Source organism: Taeniopygia guttata, chromosome 1 (genome assembly GCF_048771995.1).
Source record: "Taeniopygia guttata chromosome 1, bTaeGut7.mat, whole genome shotgun sequence".
Taxonomy (NCBI): domain Eukaryota; kingdom Metazoa; phylum Chordata; class Aves; order Passeriformes; family Estrildidae; genus Taeniopygia; species Taeniopygia guttata.
The window spans coordinates 91,065,575-91,081,885 of NC_133024.1; the positions used below are offsets into that span (position 1 = coordinate 91,065,575).

General features: G+C 38.8%; 1 long non-coding RNA gene across 3 annotated transcripts in view; it reads right to left on the minus strand.

Annotated features, from left to right (window-relative positions):
• Positions 1–8,948, minus strand: part of LOC140684733 (uncharacterized) — a 436,917-nt gene extending 427,969 nt beyond the window's left edge. For 2 of the 3 annotated variants that reach the window (XR_012057442.1, XR_012057446.1), the window contains exon 1: positions 8,174–8,916. This is a non-coding gene — a long non-coding RNA (uncharacterized lncRNA). Of the gene's footprint in view, positions 1–8,173 lie in introns of all 3 variants that reach the window. The other variant, XR_012057443.1, reaches the window with a different exon arrangement.
• Between the last annotated feature and the right edge of the window lie 7,363 nt (positions 8,949–16,311).

The following is a 16,311-nucleotide window of genomic DNA, read 5'->3' on the forward strand; positions in this document are numbered from 1 at the left end:
AAAAGCTTAAGGGCCTAGAAAGACCTAGCAGAATTTAAAGGAAGTTAAAACAACGCACAGATTTCTCTCTTCCTTTGCTAAAAGCAGAGACAGTAGGAGATCAAAAAAGATAATCTCTGTGGAGCTTAAAAGATCCCAACGCTTCCTTGCCAGCAGGTAACAAAGCTGGCAACAGAAGGGAGAGCAAGGAAAAAGGAGATTGTCCTGATTGAGAGGTGACTATTTCCTTTTCAACCAAGTCCTGTATGCTTGCTGGCTTTCCCTTTCCTCACAGTGGAAGTCAGGCATAAAACAGAGACACTCATTGCTTTTCCCTCTTCTTCCTCAATATTAAAATGGGGTAAGCCCTGACAGCATTTACTTCTCTTCATTTAAGGATCCAGCACAAACTAAAACAAGGAAAGCCCTGAGAGAGGAGGGGAGCCCACTGTAGTGTTCTGCAAGGCTATGTCTGTATCAACCTCCCAGGGAGTGCTAATTCCTCTACAGCCTGCCAGTGTCCTGTACCCAGATGATGCAATGCCACTGCTGCACAAGATCAGCACCCACATGCCAAGCTACCAAAAAGAATAGGCAAGCCCTCATTGCTGCTTTTGACAATCAGCTTCAATGGAGCATAAGACATTAGCCCATCATCTACTGAGAGAAGCATTATTGTACAAAGCTAGTAGATACTTCACTCTCTTGCAGAATGAAAATCATGGGAATCATTATGACCCCTGGACATTCAGAAAAGAAATGCAGTGGTCAGATACAGCATCACTACAGCACGTCACTGTTGCTAGAGCTTAGCAACTGAACAAATATCTATCTTTAGGTTCCTGTGTCATACCCAGTCTGGAATGAAGCAGCTGTAAGTTATTGCCACCTATGATTGTGCCATGGGCTATCCCTTAGGAACAGCTAGTCTCAAAGCATTTCTATTTGTCAACATCACCAGAAAAATAGTCACCCAGGGCTTTTTTAAGTTGAAGAAGGAAAAGAACTCATAGGCTTTAAATTCATACATTTTATAATACAAAATACACCGTTGGGTCCACCTTTCCAAACAAGTCTAATGCTGTCTCCAGAGGATTTTATACTCTGTCAGTTTTGCACAGCAACAGCCATTCTCTCCCAGCTACCTGGAAAATGAATACAATTATTCAATCACAGAGTTGACACATCCCCTTCCTATGTTATAAAGCTCAAATAGTCTCTCATGTTCTATTCAGTGGTATTATGAAAATTCCCTCTCCCTTTCAGTGCTGGATCCATGCCACAAACTGTGCAGTGATGTACTGACTTCCTGCTCAAGCCTGCACTACCCACCATGTCTTGTTCATATGATGAATTACATAACAAAGAGTACTTTGCTTGAGCACATCAGACCAGGTAGAGACAGCCTTTAAAAACATACAGTACATCCACAGAATGTGTGTAATGCCCATGAAATGACATGTTCCTAAAAATGTGACAGGAAGTTTACAGAAGTTCAGAGTGTACAGCTTTTCCAGGCTCTACAGTGGCTTTTGGATGGGACTTTCAGCAGCTGTCATCAACACGTGTGTCCTTTGATTCAGGTTCTCTGCACACAGCTACACCCCTACTTTCAGACAGGCCATTCTTTTGAAAACATCGACTCTTGCAGCTTAAAGGCTCTTTGCTTCCTTGAACAGGACTTTCTCCTTTTGCTGTGCTGTCATCCAAAGCAGCATTTACACACAAAAAAGCTTGATCCCTAGGGACAATAGAAATTCAGGGTTCCAAAAAATTAGCTCCCTTATCGCATGCAAAACTTTGTTCTTATCTTTATAAATAACTAAATATTCATTTTTCTAAGCTTTTGTGCAATGTTGAGAGGAATACTGAAAGAGGATCAATGCCCTCTTTCCCCTACTCACACAATGTGAGGTACAAATACCTAAGCGGACAGAATTTCTGTAAGGTGATGTACTGGTGTTATTCTGAAGTTAGTTGATGTCAAAATGTTGAGTCCCAAATGATTTTTCGGGAGGATAAAAATTTGGACAAATCCAAAATTGAATGTCTATCTACCACAAAAAAATTATGGTCTGTTCTGGATTAGATTAGTGTTGAGACATTGAAGAGGCATGCTCAGCAAAACGTGCTTTCACTATCAATAGAAGACAAAGATTGGTCACCCAGAACTGAACCTGAAATGGTAAAGTTCCCACTAGATCAGAGATATGTATCAACTGGATCTTTTTCTATATCCATTAAACACTGTACTTTTATACTCCAGCCACAAGACTGACGAGGATGCTGGACATCAATGTCAAAGTCTCTGATGCACATCTCAAACTTGAGTAACCCAACTCCCACATTCTTATTCTGTTAGACTAACCAGAATATTACCTGATTTTAAGTGCTGAAATGCTTTATTAAATTAACAGGCGGTAGTCTCATTTAAAATGCTATGCTTGTTTGGAGACCTATTGAAACTATTCAATTCACTTTAAAAAACTCATTACAGTAAATCTTCTTATGAACTGACAAATTATTTTAATGATTTCAGTACAGTTATGTCAGCTTATGAAGTCAAGTGTTAATCAGTAGTCCATTATTCATCTTATATATTTGCAGCTCAGCCTAATAAAACAACTGAAGAGTCCAATGTCATTTTATCCTTTAACATTTACGGACATGTTTACATTGATTTTGTAAAAAAATTGTCAGTTAAAGCAATGGAATGCCACATTTCCAATATGGTTTAAATGCAACATTTTCACAATTCCAATATGGTTAAAAACTTCATGAAAGACCTTGATGAAAGATTAAGACCAGCTCCAAAGAGACACTGGAGATGAGCTCTCAAACAGATAAATCAAGACACATTTTGCTAGCTGCTATGAGATATGAAGTATTTGATGTACTTTATAAATGCTTTGCAGCTGGATGTTCCATTTCCTAGGGAGACTGTAATGACATTTTTGTAACACTCTCTAAGTTTTGTATCTTTGCTGATTGGTTGAAGTATAAACTGTGCTCTTTCTTCAGTGTAAGCAGTGTTTGGGAAAAGGCTGTATAAACTGTCTGAGGATGGCTGTTTACTGCTTCAGATGTGCTACAAGCCTAGACCATGAAAATGAGTACCATAACAGTTACAACAATCAGGACCCTGAAATTTTTCCTTTTTCTATGGTATGTGTAGTGGACACACCAATTACTTCTTTCTCCGGTTATTCTGAAATAATGGCTGGTGTGTCTTTGGCTTCAATGTGGCAGTGGGAACATAATTTTTTGTAGGTGACCTTAACAATAACAAACATGGATGGCTTAAGGAGCAAAAGCGAAAGGCTGTTCAACTTCAGTGCTTTTCCATTTGACAAAAGAGACCTGAAAAACTTTTGCAAAGCTAGCATTTTAGTCTGAGCGCACACCTGATTTCCCAGTGTCTCCCATCACTTTCACATTGATTTCAAATTAGTTACAGATATTTAAATGATGGAATGCTCTGGGGAAATTAGGACCAATGCTTTGAGCAATGATAAGTTAAAATTAAGAGAAGATTTAATTGTTTTTAGAGAGGTGAGAAAACCAGTGGGGAAAAAAAAAAGATATCCACATATGGATAAAGAAAAAAATAGGGTCATCACAAAGGTCATCACATGATAAATTAGAAAAAAAAAAAAAACCTTTCATGCTTTGTGGTAGTCTTCTCCAGACTCCTAAGCACTGCCAATTTATATTTCCTCCTCTACGTATGTACTCATTATACCCAATATGTGTTGGTCTGCTTTTGTTGCATGTATTCTCTTTGGCTGGTGGCATCAGAGATGGTGCTAGAAATATTCTGAGAGATCATTTCATCAAGAATTTACTTCCTTAAACATCTGATTCTTCACAGCTGTGCAGAGTGACTTAAAACTCCCTACAGTTGCAGCGGGTGCTTTTTGTACATTTATATCATGATTATTGTGAGGTAGCCTGCAATCCCAGAAACTTGTGCCCAGCCACAATTTCCTCGTCCTCTAAGTTCATAATCTAACCTGGAGGATGCCCAGGCCTTTGAACTCTAACCCAGATGCCATTCCAGCCTCCATTTATTACCTACTCTCTGAAATCACCAGAGTAACAGCAAAGTACTAGACACAGCAGAGTTGGGATCCTGGCTTCCCATTTGTAACAGCAAATTGGAGGAATTTTGCTTCAGCTCACTGTATAGTTGATTTTCCTCTGCTTATTTCCAACACATTTTAACCACTAAAAGCTATTAAAAGTGGAATACCTCCTTTCTTTCAACTGCTGAAGCCCATTAGATAGCCCAACTACCAGCAAAAATTTTACATTTATTGACATATTTGTACCGTGTTTCAAAGCCTTAAAGCAGAAAGATGCTGCTCCAACCATCTTTAAGAACCATCTTTAAGAACAGTTTGGATAAAATGAGATTAATTACACTGTAAAATAACATTACCCTCAGGCCATCACATAAGAAAAGTTGAGGAACCAGCCCTCCTCATAAAGCAGAAAATTCCTATTTGAAAGCAGAACACTGGTATTCAAATAGCTACATTAAGAAGGCACCACACACATTAGAGATCTGCTCTTTTTTTTCTGGCCACATTTCATAACAAGGAAGTTGAGTGTGTTTACAACAGGTGACAATGCAAAGTCTGAGCACTAGAAGGCAAAGCCTTGTTTACAGAGCTCTTGCTGAATGTCTTAATAAAAATACTCAAAGCTTTTCATTTATATGCACCACGTGGATTCAAGTACACAGATAAGGCAGAGTGCATTGAAAGCTGAGAACACAATAAACATTGAAGTCTGCTAACCTTACACCTAACTTGAAAATAAAGACACCCATAAACAAGCTCTCAGTTTTCAAGGACTGAAGTAGACAGATGTGAAAGTATCAAAACTTCAGGCTCTCAACTTTTATCTGTGCAATGTACATAAGGAAGTACAGCATTTTACTAAAATCTACAAAGTTTAAGCAAACAATGATCAGAAGAGCAAAAGCAGGAAAGTCTATGAAACAGCACTCTAGAGACCTTCATCCACAAAATATAGGTCACACTTTGTGACCTTCATTATCATCATTATTGATGAAAATCCTTTAATATATTTTTCATCTTACGCATTATTTTTACGTATGTTAAAACCTACCAGATAAGCCTGGCGCCAGAGTTAGTCTAGCACCAGATTTCTAATATTAATAAAGGATCCAGATATGCCTTTATTGAAGAATCTTTTTTAAAAAAAAACTGTATGCAAATCCAGCCAAGGTGACCACAAACTACTTGAAAACAAGGCTGGAAATTTTAAATACATTTAGTACAGAGACAGTAAAAATGCAAAAATATGTTTATACTTAATTCACTTCATTTACCTTCTTGTGTAAAAGGTCAGGACTTTTTTTCTCCCCCAGTGTTAGGTTTTCATCCATTAGGTAAGATATGCCAAATCTGAATATATTAATTTTTATTTTACTACAGGGTTTGATGGCCATCAATTACACTATTGTCTGCAGTGGTTGGAATTTGCTTTTTATTGCAAAATAATTACTATCCTTTGCCTTGTATCTCTAGGGAAAACCATATTCAGTAAAGAATTTACTGAGGTTCCAGAATCAGCAGAAACTTAAAATTTCAAGACAAACATACAGAGCATCATCCAACCAACTATGTCAACAGGGGACAACTTTGTGTGTTATAAGTAGCCTGTAACTTATGGCTGCCTAGACAGCAAATTTGTTCCTTTAAAAACTCAGAAATGCTAATTGCAATTGAAAATATCTCCTTTTGTGAGTTACAGCCATACATAAAGTTAACCTTGATAAACATCATATTTATTTATATTATAGTCTAAAATAGGCATCATGAAATTAGTTTGGAAATCTTAGTGTTTCACTGTTAGGTAATTATTCCTAATTCAGCACACTGCTAAATAACAGAGTAATGCTTGGGCATGAGAGGCATTAGCAGTTCTCTCATGGGAAGCTCATACTTTGTTTAGTGTACAGCTGTCCCACTCTGGTGCAATCAGTGTGGGAAATGTCAAATGCTAGCGAAATTTAAAGGTGTTGTTTGTTTTCATGGATGTCTGTGCACATACCAGAGCTTCATTAGAGCACCTCATACCTAAATGAAGCATCCTTTCTGTGTGAAACCCAGAAAAAACCTGCATTTCCATGACAAAGGTGAATCCAACATCAGAAACATTAGGAAGCATACTTCAAACACATTCACTAAATCTTATTCAGATATGGCAAGAGAAGAACAGTTCTTTCTAAAGCTGTAGACAGAGTGGATTCCTTGGCAAAGTTTATATAACAAGTTTATACCTATTGTATGTATTTGGTGCTAGGACAACAGCGCTGTCCAGCTACAACTGAAATGTTTCCTCCTAAAGAAAACTGATAATGCAATGTACCATAACTTGTAATTAGAAAGCTAATATCACCACCACATGTCAGTTTCCCAATGAAACAAATGTGAAACCACATTACTAGATAGTTTTCACCAAAACAAAAAGGTTGGTTCTGAATAGACTCTCTGTTCTCATATTAGTAAGTACCAACAGATGCTCTTTTATATGCTAACATACATTCCATTCAGATGCACTTGAAAATTTAGTTATATTATCATTCTTTTAAACACAAACAATATTATTTCTCTCAATTCAACTTTAAATATAATATAAAGCAAATTTTCCCATTGTGAAGAAAACTGGAATTGAGTGCATGCTGCATCTTGTCTAACCAGCATTTACCCACGATTTTTGATTTTAAAGGTTTTTCTCTAGACAGAGTTAACTGAATGATCAACAATATAAATACTTTTAATGTGCACAAATATTATTCCAACTGCAGCAGTATAACATATACCAGTCTTAAAACACTTTGAGAATAAAACACCGTATTTCTGGGAGCCAAACACAGAGGTATGTTAAGTGAATAATAAAAACACATTTGTGTGTACTAATTGGATAATGACATATATTGCTTTGACTGTCAGTTACCACTGTGCCTTTAAAAGTTCCTTTTGTTAAGCATGTAATTTCACTGTTAAAAATGAATAAAAACCTCTGCAACTACTTCAAGACAGCCTTGCATACAGTACAGATCTCATGTCAATTTTACTTTGAAAATAATCTCCATTGTAAGACTTTACACATTGCATTCTCATTTACTTTTATCTGCCTTGGATACATTCTGCTCTGGTGGGGGGGGGGGTGGGTATGTTAAACTTTTCTAAACCCTAGGGCAAGTTATAAGGAGAACAATACACCTGGTATTAATCAGTTCCTTATTTCAGTTAAAAAGATCCTGGCTTGCAGAGTGTGGGTTACAATCCCTTCCACTGTAAGAAAGCCTTTTGCGAAGCTGCTTCCGACTTGCTGCCAAGACACGCTCAGCCCTGCAGTCCTCCCTGCCACCAAAATCCACAAGTAATGGCACAGTTTTGACCAGCTATCGTGTCTCACCCTGCATCTCCTTGGGCACTCTGACGAGTGGCTTTAGTAATTTCTGTAATCCAGGCAGGAAGACTAGTCAAAATTCAGCTAAACCTTTAAGCAATCTCTCAGCTCAGCATTGGTGAGGCTGATCAAGACTGCATCTTACACATAAACAGACTCCAAATCAGCGTTTTTACATGTCTGTGTCTGCATGCAAATTTGTCACCACTCAGAGCTCTACACTATCAAAGCTATCAACAATTTAAAAGCATAAACTGATGGAGAGGAGCGGGAAGGAGGTAATTTCAAGTACTCAGATTGAAGTTTACCCTCCACTCCCCCCAGGCTGAGGCAAAGAAAAAGAGTCACTACAGACAGGACATGTTCCCAGAGTTTTCTGCCAGTCTCTTGCCTTTGCTCACACAGCTTATCTGGGGAGCAACCTCTAGCCATACCAAGACCTTTAGCATCGAGTCACAAAACACAGACGTGACAACGAGGTTCACCAATTCAACAAGAACCAATGCCGAATCAAACCTCCAAAGTCTCACCCGGCTAAGTAGAAAAAAACCACCGAACCCCAAAGCAACATTTCCAAGAGCACCTCACAGAGCACTTGGAAACCCTCACTCTTTGCCCCCTCACGTCCTCCTCCAGCTCCAAAGTGGCTGAGCCCACGCCATCCTCCCAGGGGCTGGGAGCCCGTTTCCCCACCAGTGCTTGGAAAATTCCCAGCCAAGTTCTCCCGGCGCACGCCTTTCCTTACCCTGAGGAGAGGGCAGGCAGGCTGCCTCCCCGCGCTCTGCGGTCCGGCTGCGTGCAGGGCGCACAGTGATGGAGAGCAGGCAACTCTTCAGTGATAATCAGCGCTGAGAGGCTGCTCCTGTGAATAGTGTACATCCTGTAGCAGCAGGCTCTGTTTCTAGCAGCTGGCAGCAGCTTTCGCAGGAGCAGTGATGAGCACAGCTTGAGATCTTCCACAATTAACCAAATATTGTATAGCGGCAACAAATCAACAACTAAAACCCTGCTCGCAAATAAAAGCAAAGTACAATTTCAGATGGGAGCTGAAAGCTTAAGTCACCGAATGCTACATCTCTTCTTCAAGATTATTCCAGCAAGCTCCTTCTGCTATTTTTACTGTACCATAATGCACTAGGTCTGGCTTTTACCCTATTGAAAGAACATGAATATATTATTATCCACACAAAAGAGCAGGTTATTGTTTATGAATTACCAGCCTTCCCAGCAACAAAGGCTATTTTCATAAGAAAACTCAATTTCATTTTAGCTCCAATTTGATTACCAGCTGAAGAAAAGCAGCCCTGCGCCTAAACCTCAAAGGATTTTTATTCATACCATTGAATGGGCTTTATTGCTTCCTTTTCAAAACTGATGTAGAAAGCTTTTAGAGTAAAACATTGACAAAAAATTATTGCGCTGCTATTTTGTGCAATAACAGAGCTGAAGAGGGGCAATGATTTCTCAGTCATCCTTCACTGTACTTCAGAACAGTAAAGGCTGGAATTAATGACAGACCATAGAGAGGAGCTAAGCCAAGGTCTCACAATGCATGTCAAATCTAAATGATCACTATACATTGAAAAGACCCAAAAAAGCCTGCAGCTGATTGATTCATGGCTTTCACAAGAAAGACAGGCTTGAAGAGTTTATTGCACCACAATTTACTCTGAATTATCATAAAAATGAATGTAGAGGCTGAATGTCACCCCGGCACACTCCAAAAACACACATCCAGGGACAAAGTTCACCCAGGAATTATAGCAGTGCTGTTCATGCTACTATAGTTAAGGGTCTGTCACTTTTCTCCTATTATAGGGGGTTTTAGCTCAGCTGTAAAGCTGTGTTCCAGAATAAAACTTGGCACAAAGGTCTCATTTTGAGGGAATATAATTTTTTTAAACAAATGTAAAAAAAACCCAAACCTTCCTGCCTGTTTTTAAGTTAAACATTTCTAAAAGCTGCTTGCTAATTTCTGAGGCTTTTAACAAATTGTATAACTCCAAATTGGGTTTAGGAATTGAATGATTTTTCTTTCTTCAAGAAATAAAAATTAAGCTGTCAGACGATAAAGGGCATAAATTGGTTTTGCTGTATTGGATAGAAAGATTTTTAAATTACTTATTTTTTAAAATGTTTTGTAGGATATGTATAATAGAAGAGTAGAATTGAACTGCTAGTGCATGGACTTTGCCAGAGACACCCGGATGCCACATTATGAGAGCAGCCTCTGTACTACTACAATTTGAATTGGTTCAGTCATTAAATTAAGAAGTCTCCACAAAAATTCACATACAGTAGATTGGAATTACTCAAATGCAGCAAATTTAAGGCTACTAATTCTGAGACAATTTCTCTGTCTTTTCATAGCTACTGTAAAAATGCCATTAATTCAGTTTCATCTTTCAACTGTTTGACATCAACTTTTGAAAAGCTAAAGTGGAAAATAAACTGTAGTTGCTACCATAGGGCCCATTTGGTGCTCTTTGTCTAACACAAAACTTTGAAAAAAACCCAAAACTGCATTAGTTTTACAAGTAAACCAGTAAGTCTTAGCTCATGCTGTGTTTATACCTTTTACTTCATTATGCATTTTTTAACATTACCTGTCCTGAACAGAGATTCACATTTCGGGCATTCCTCTTAATCTCATGTAGATTTCAGGGGGAGAGAGGTTATCTTTAGGTTTTGGTGGAGGCCCAACCTGGAATTTCAGAATAATCTGAACTTCCTTTCTGGTTCTCTTTAAGAATGGGCATGGCTCACACTGAGAAGCTGAAAGGCTTAAGCTCTGGGTAAAGGCAGATGCTGCTCCTGAGGTTCATCTCTAGGTACAATGGGGTTTGGGTTCCTAATGCACATGTCAATGAGTCAGAGTTTCTGTACTGGGATGGACTGGCTGCAAAAGTCCTTTGTGAATTGCAATTAAGATTAAAAAAATAACCCGTTCTTGTACATTTTATCATGGAGTAGTCTCACAGAAAAATATATGGAGAGTTTATAAAAGCAAAGAATCCTAAAAATCCCTTCTTCGGTGCCAGAAAGAAAGAGCATGTGCGTAAAAATAACTGATTTTTTAGGGAAATACTGCAGTTTGGTTTTTTAAAGCTATTTCTGACAGTCGGGTAGCTCGCTATGAAATTCAGTGTACATACAGACCACTGTCAGCTCACAGGAGCCGAGCACAAAGGAGCGTTTCAAAATTTCAGCATACAGCTTGCTACACAGTCTCATCTTACTCACATCTTCAAGTGTTTTCATTATTTCATTTTATTTTATTATGTTTAAACTTTTCTAAAGAGTTGCTGTCGATGGCTATGCATTCACTCGAGACAAAACCAAACTCTGGCAAACTGATGTGGAAACTGAAAAAATTTGCATTGAAACCAAGGAAAGGAAAAAAAACCCCTGAAAATGGGAAGAAAAAAGAAAATGGTATAAACCACAGACCATGAACAATTACTCAGTTGTCAAATTCAAGAAGTTCTAGTTCCACAGTAATTAAACACCTATAAACCATTGAGAACATTGTATACTTGTTGTGTAGGTGTGTCCAAGTAAAGACAGAATGGCTACAACCACTTACATTCCGAAAAATAGGGTTTTTTTTTAAGGGAAGTATATTGTTACTAGTAAAATCTATTTTCTACAGAGAGCAATTCCAGTTCCTACTCACAAGGCTTGTTGGCACATGAAGGCAGTACGAGCACCTGGTACAATACCACTGCCCTGGCACACAATTTTTAACCACAAAATCAGCTATTCTTGGCACTATTTCTGAGTGGAAAAAAACTACTGAAGACCAGAAGAGTATTGAGCACCAAGATATCTCATACTGTTGTGTATTTAAATATGTGTGCACACACATGCAGACTGTAAAAGTGGTCTCCATACCTACCTGCAGACAAAATCTAGCTGGTTTTGCAGCACTCTCATATTTTGTGTGTAACCATTATATGCAGCCACATGCACGTGCACATTTTTGTTTATGACAGATGCTGTCTCAAAACATCTATTGTCTCATCTCCCACATTTTTTAAACATAGAGGATCTGACAGACTAGGGAAGTCTTACAAACAGACAGGATTTCAATACATTTGCTGCTCCCTGAAAGGCTGAGCTGACAGTGGGTTTGGACCCTTCTGATAATCCATAGGTGCATTATTAACACTTTCTATCTTCCTTTGGGACAGGTAATTCTCAGGGCAGGTGTAAAAAGTCCTTCACACAAGGCACTATGCAATCCAGCAAACAGCCTGCTGTCTCCTTGGTAAGCCCCCACTGCAGGAATGGCTGGCACGGTGCTACACCAGTGGACAGTTCCTGTATAAGAGACTGGGGTGGAAAACCCATGATAGTTTTCAATCCCTCAACACCCACAAGAGGCTGATGCTGTGGAGCTGGGAGATGTCTTTGAATGCTATGGTCATGAATGTGCATTAAGCATTCTGCCAGGACAACAGTAACTAGGAATAGTCACGGGATTTTCCACACTATTTCATTAGAGCATTATACACAAAAAACCAAAACAAAACAAAAAAAAAAACAAAAAAAAAAACCAAACAAGGGAAGCTGCCAAGCCACCAGTTAAGTACATGAGTTTACCTAAAACAAATGGACTTGTCTGTACCAGGTCTTCATCCTTAATCTTTCCACAAGGGTGAAGATTCAGAGTCTTCATCCATGGACAAAATATGATGAAGATACCCTTGGGCACACAGAAGAGCAGTACCAAAAACAGGGATTCTAGGAGACACTACTTTTCTCCAGGGGGCTTCATGATCTTTAGTATTTCCACAAGCCTTTGCCATAGACCCTTTCAGTGTTCATAGAATCATAGAATTGATTGTGTTGGGAAGGACCTTCAAGATTATCTAGTTCCAACCTCCCTTCCATGCTCAAGGACACCTTCCACCAGACCAGTGTGCTCCTTGTCAGATCTAACTCCAGCAGCAACCTTAAGCTTTGTGCCATCACATCCTCCCCGGCAGGTAAAGGCTGTGCTTTGGCTTTCCCTGCAAATCTTGACCCTCCTGTTTCCTTCACTCCAGTGACTTAAGTGACTGCAGTGAGAGTGGAATGTGCTGGTACAGGAAAGACAGGGAATAAGTGTCTCTAGGTACAAAGCTAAGATGTAAAATCTACCCTTACCTTGAAATAAAAAAGCCAGAGGATCTGACCTATTAGAACACGAGTAGTAAATTCACTACTTGGCCAATACTGAGAAATCGTTGCTTTGCAAAAGGAGGTGACATAGTCCATTTTAAACTGTTTGAACCAGCTAGTACTAGGCAATCCCCTACATTTTAGAGACAGGCTCACTGTTTCATCATGGCCTTACAAGTGTGGCTCAAAGCACTGTCAATCACCTACCTGCTCTCCAAGATCCCAGCTCAGCCTGCACCTCAGCACTTGGATACTAAGTTACACAGAGGACACCACAGAGGCTTTTTACAGGAGAAGGGGGAGAAATAGGCACTGTAGAACTTGAAACTACAAATTAAGTTTCTCTTTCGATATTATCTCCAATTCAACTAGGATCAGATAAATGTAAGTCAGATTAATTAATTCATTGAATTTTTATTATTCACACCTTTTTTTATCTACTTTCTCATAAATGCATTAGACTTACTACTAAATTAAAAGTTAACATCCTTTCCATTTTCATAATTCTACCATAGACAAACCTTCCAGCAGCCTTTTAGCCAGCACAGCTGCTTGCTTTTTCACCAGTTTGGGTCTCAAGCAGAGATCATGCCTCTATCCAGCCTAAGTCTATGAAGAGAGAAGAAGTTGGTACAAACTGGCTAACAGCATTACTGTTGTCTGTGTGAGGAGGTAAATAAGGATTCACCAGCACCCTTTTTATCCCCTTTCCCAAAAGGAAGGGCATTTTGATGGGATCTTTGGAAAAAGAACCAAGAGGTACCTTGTCATTTCTGTTTGCAATATATCAGGGGGTGGGAAAACTGCTGATGGACTCAGAGCCCATTGTATCAAACAGAAACTGTTCCCTGGTGTGGGGCATGAACAGCCCAAATCAATACCATGGATGTGGGAGCAAGCGAAGATAAGGCTTTATTGTCAGTCAGTCCTATTGACTGTGGTCTCCCCGGACATCAGGTCTTTCTGTTTTCTCATCTCATTCATGTTTTCTTAAGTATTCCTAGAGACTCTGATTTTCAGCTGGAAACCAGATCAGAGTTTGTTCCTGGTAGAAGGTAGCCACCTTTTCAGATGGAGTGGGACAGGGAAGTGTTGAGCCACTATGCAATTTATTAACACACAGTCAGAACCTAAACCATGCAAAACTAAACCCCAGTTTAAGTATTTGTAAGGATACAGGCAATTGTCTGCTTTATGACTGAAATCCTTTCTCCCTCACCTGAAAAGTATTTACTTTAGAAAAATAAATAATATTTATTAGGAATGCTATTTAAACTCAGAAAGCAAAAGTCACTTGTAAGAGGTAGCTGGCAGAAAAGCCCACGCAAAGTAATGTAAAAAGAATGTAAAGAAAGAGTAGATGTCGGTGGGAGGAATATTCAAAGACAGCAAGGGAAAAAAGCGAGCTCAATTCAAAGGAAGGTTGTGATAAATGACTGCCTGAAGTACACCTAAATGGAAGACAACTTAGCGACACCAAAGAGACAAACACTGAGGACAACAATCCCTATGGTATAGCCAGGAATCACAGCTAGGTAGTAGAGAATAGTTCCAAACAGAAGCAGCTGGTTTAGGGCAGTTCTGCATTTCTGACATAAAAGGAAAGGAAAGATTGTTTTCTTTGCCTAAGAAAACAATCCTCAATAAATAGTCTTATTTGTGACAGAAGGAAATTACATCTTGCTTATCTGGTTCTTTTCTTCACTGTGTATAAACATACTGAGAACAGGTTTGTTTGAAAAAAAATGTACTCATTGTGGCAGTAGCCCACTCTTTTATCTTTTTTTCTTTCTTACCTCGGGAAGAACAGAACCAGGAATATATTTTCTACCAATATTTCAAAATAAAAGATAGTTCTCTAAGCATCACAGATATGGTTTGTGACAGGATGCAGTGATATCTGGTGCAGTGCCACTGGGAGGAATTAAATTTGTTCACAGTGGAGGGGTCTTTTTTGAAAATGAATGAGAATTAAAAAGAAATGAGGAAGGAGGCTGACAGCAAAGGTTGAGGAAAACACAAAGGATCTATTGGACAGCATTTCTATTCTTCTCTGTATGGTGCATTAAGTGCATTATAGTAAAAATGAAGGAAATTTCTTTCCTTCTCTTTAAAGTCCAACATTATTGAACTTGAAACCTTTAACTGTGAGCAAAGCTGTGGCTTTTCTTTAATACAATTCTGCTATTGATTTCTTCATGCATTTCATTCGAATGATTCTGACAGTTTAAAAAAATACATTACCTTGATGAAAGATACAATTTTTCTCATGGAGAAAGGCATTCAAGTAGGTATGTGTGATGTACCAGACATGTGAATCTTAAGTGATGCTCTCAAGCACCAAAATAAAAAAAGACATTTCAAAGAATGGTGATCTAGTCCTTCTCATTGAATGAGGCTCTGCACACACAGGTATCACAGCAGCATCTTTGGCAAACACAATCACTTCTTTCTACTGCTTTTCACTATCCTAAATCCTTTTCTGGTCTGTTGACCTCTCTTCTATTGTGTTTCTCTCTTTCATTCAGTATTTGGTCATTACCACATTGCATTAGCTTCCTCTTTATGCAAATTAAGTTGTTTTATCTTTAGTAATGGAGAAAGGTGTATTTTAATATGTCTTAATATCCTAGCACCAGCTGCTTTTTATCACCCTATAACCAGTCTCCCCATTTCCCATCACAGTCATCCCATTTGCACATGTGCTCATTTGAAAAACATTACAACACCTTTAGCACATACTAAAAAGGCTTCTCTTTCTTGCAGACAGGAACTACATAAAACTCAGAGACCTGAAGGACAAAAAGAAAATCATCTAGTCCAACCTTGTGCATTATTGTACTATAAGATTGTCTTTCTATGTGTTATTTCAAGCTCAAAAGCCTTTCTTGTACTGGAATGTATGTCTGAATACTGAGCTAAGATTTGTTCAATGAAGGGCATTGCTGACCTTGATAAATTATAACAATGGTTAATTTTCTGTACTGTTAGAGTTTCCTTCATCATACTTTTACTTTTAGGCTGAATGTGTCTTTCAGCCACTATAAAGAGAAAGACTCTATTCAAGCCTCTGCAGCAAGAACGTGTCCTGATTTTGTTCTTATTCTGAGGACAAATACATCTGAACTAGCAGTGCTGCTCACTCTTTTTTCTGTACTATACACATCCCCAGCACACTTGAGTAAGTCAATTGTCCTCCCAGCCCACTGGCAGCTGGCCAGTTGAAGGCCTCAAGCAGTCTGGTAGAAAAGTGGTGTGGCATTGGCAAGACCCAACTTTGCAAACAGGTAACTGGAATTTTCATTTTTGCAAAGCTGCCTCCATGAAAATGGCACAGCAAAGGATTCCCTTTGCAACATTACCCAACTCATTTAATCCTCTTCAGTGGAGCAATTGAAGAAATCCTACATGTCCAGATTCCAAGAACTCAAAACTGACTGTGATGCTCCTAAGAAGAATAAAGTTTCAATACTTCTCTAAAAATATCAAATCATGTTGATCAATCTCCTTATCTGTATTTGGGGAAAAGAGCAGCTGTTTTGAATGAATAACTCTCTGCTGGGGGCCTGGAGCAAAAATCTCCACTTCTATTCTGAGATGTTCACATATTCTGGTGCCAATGCTCTTCATGCTTATATTTCTAGAAAAATTGTCTTGGTCCTGTCCCACTCTGCATTCAAAGTATGGCCTATGGTACCTAGAGCATGTGCAATGGTT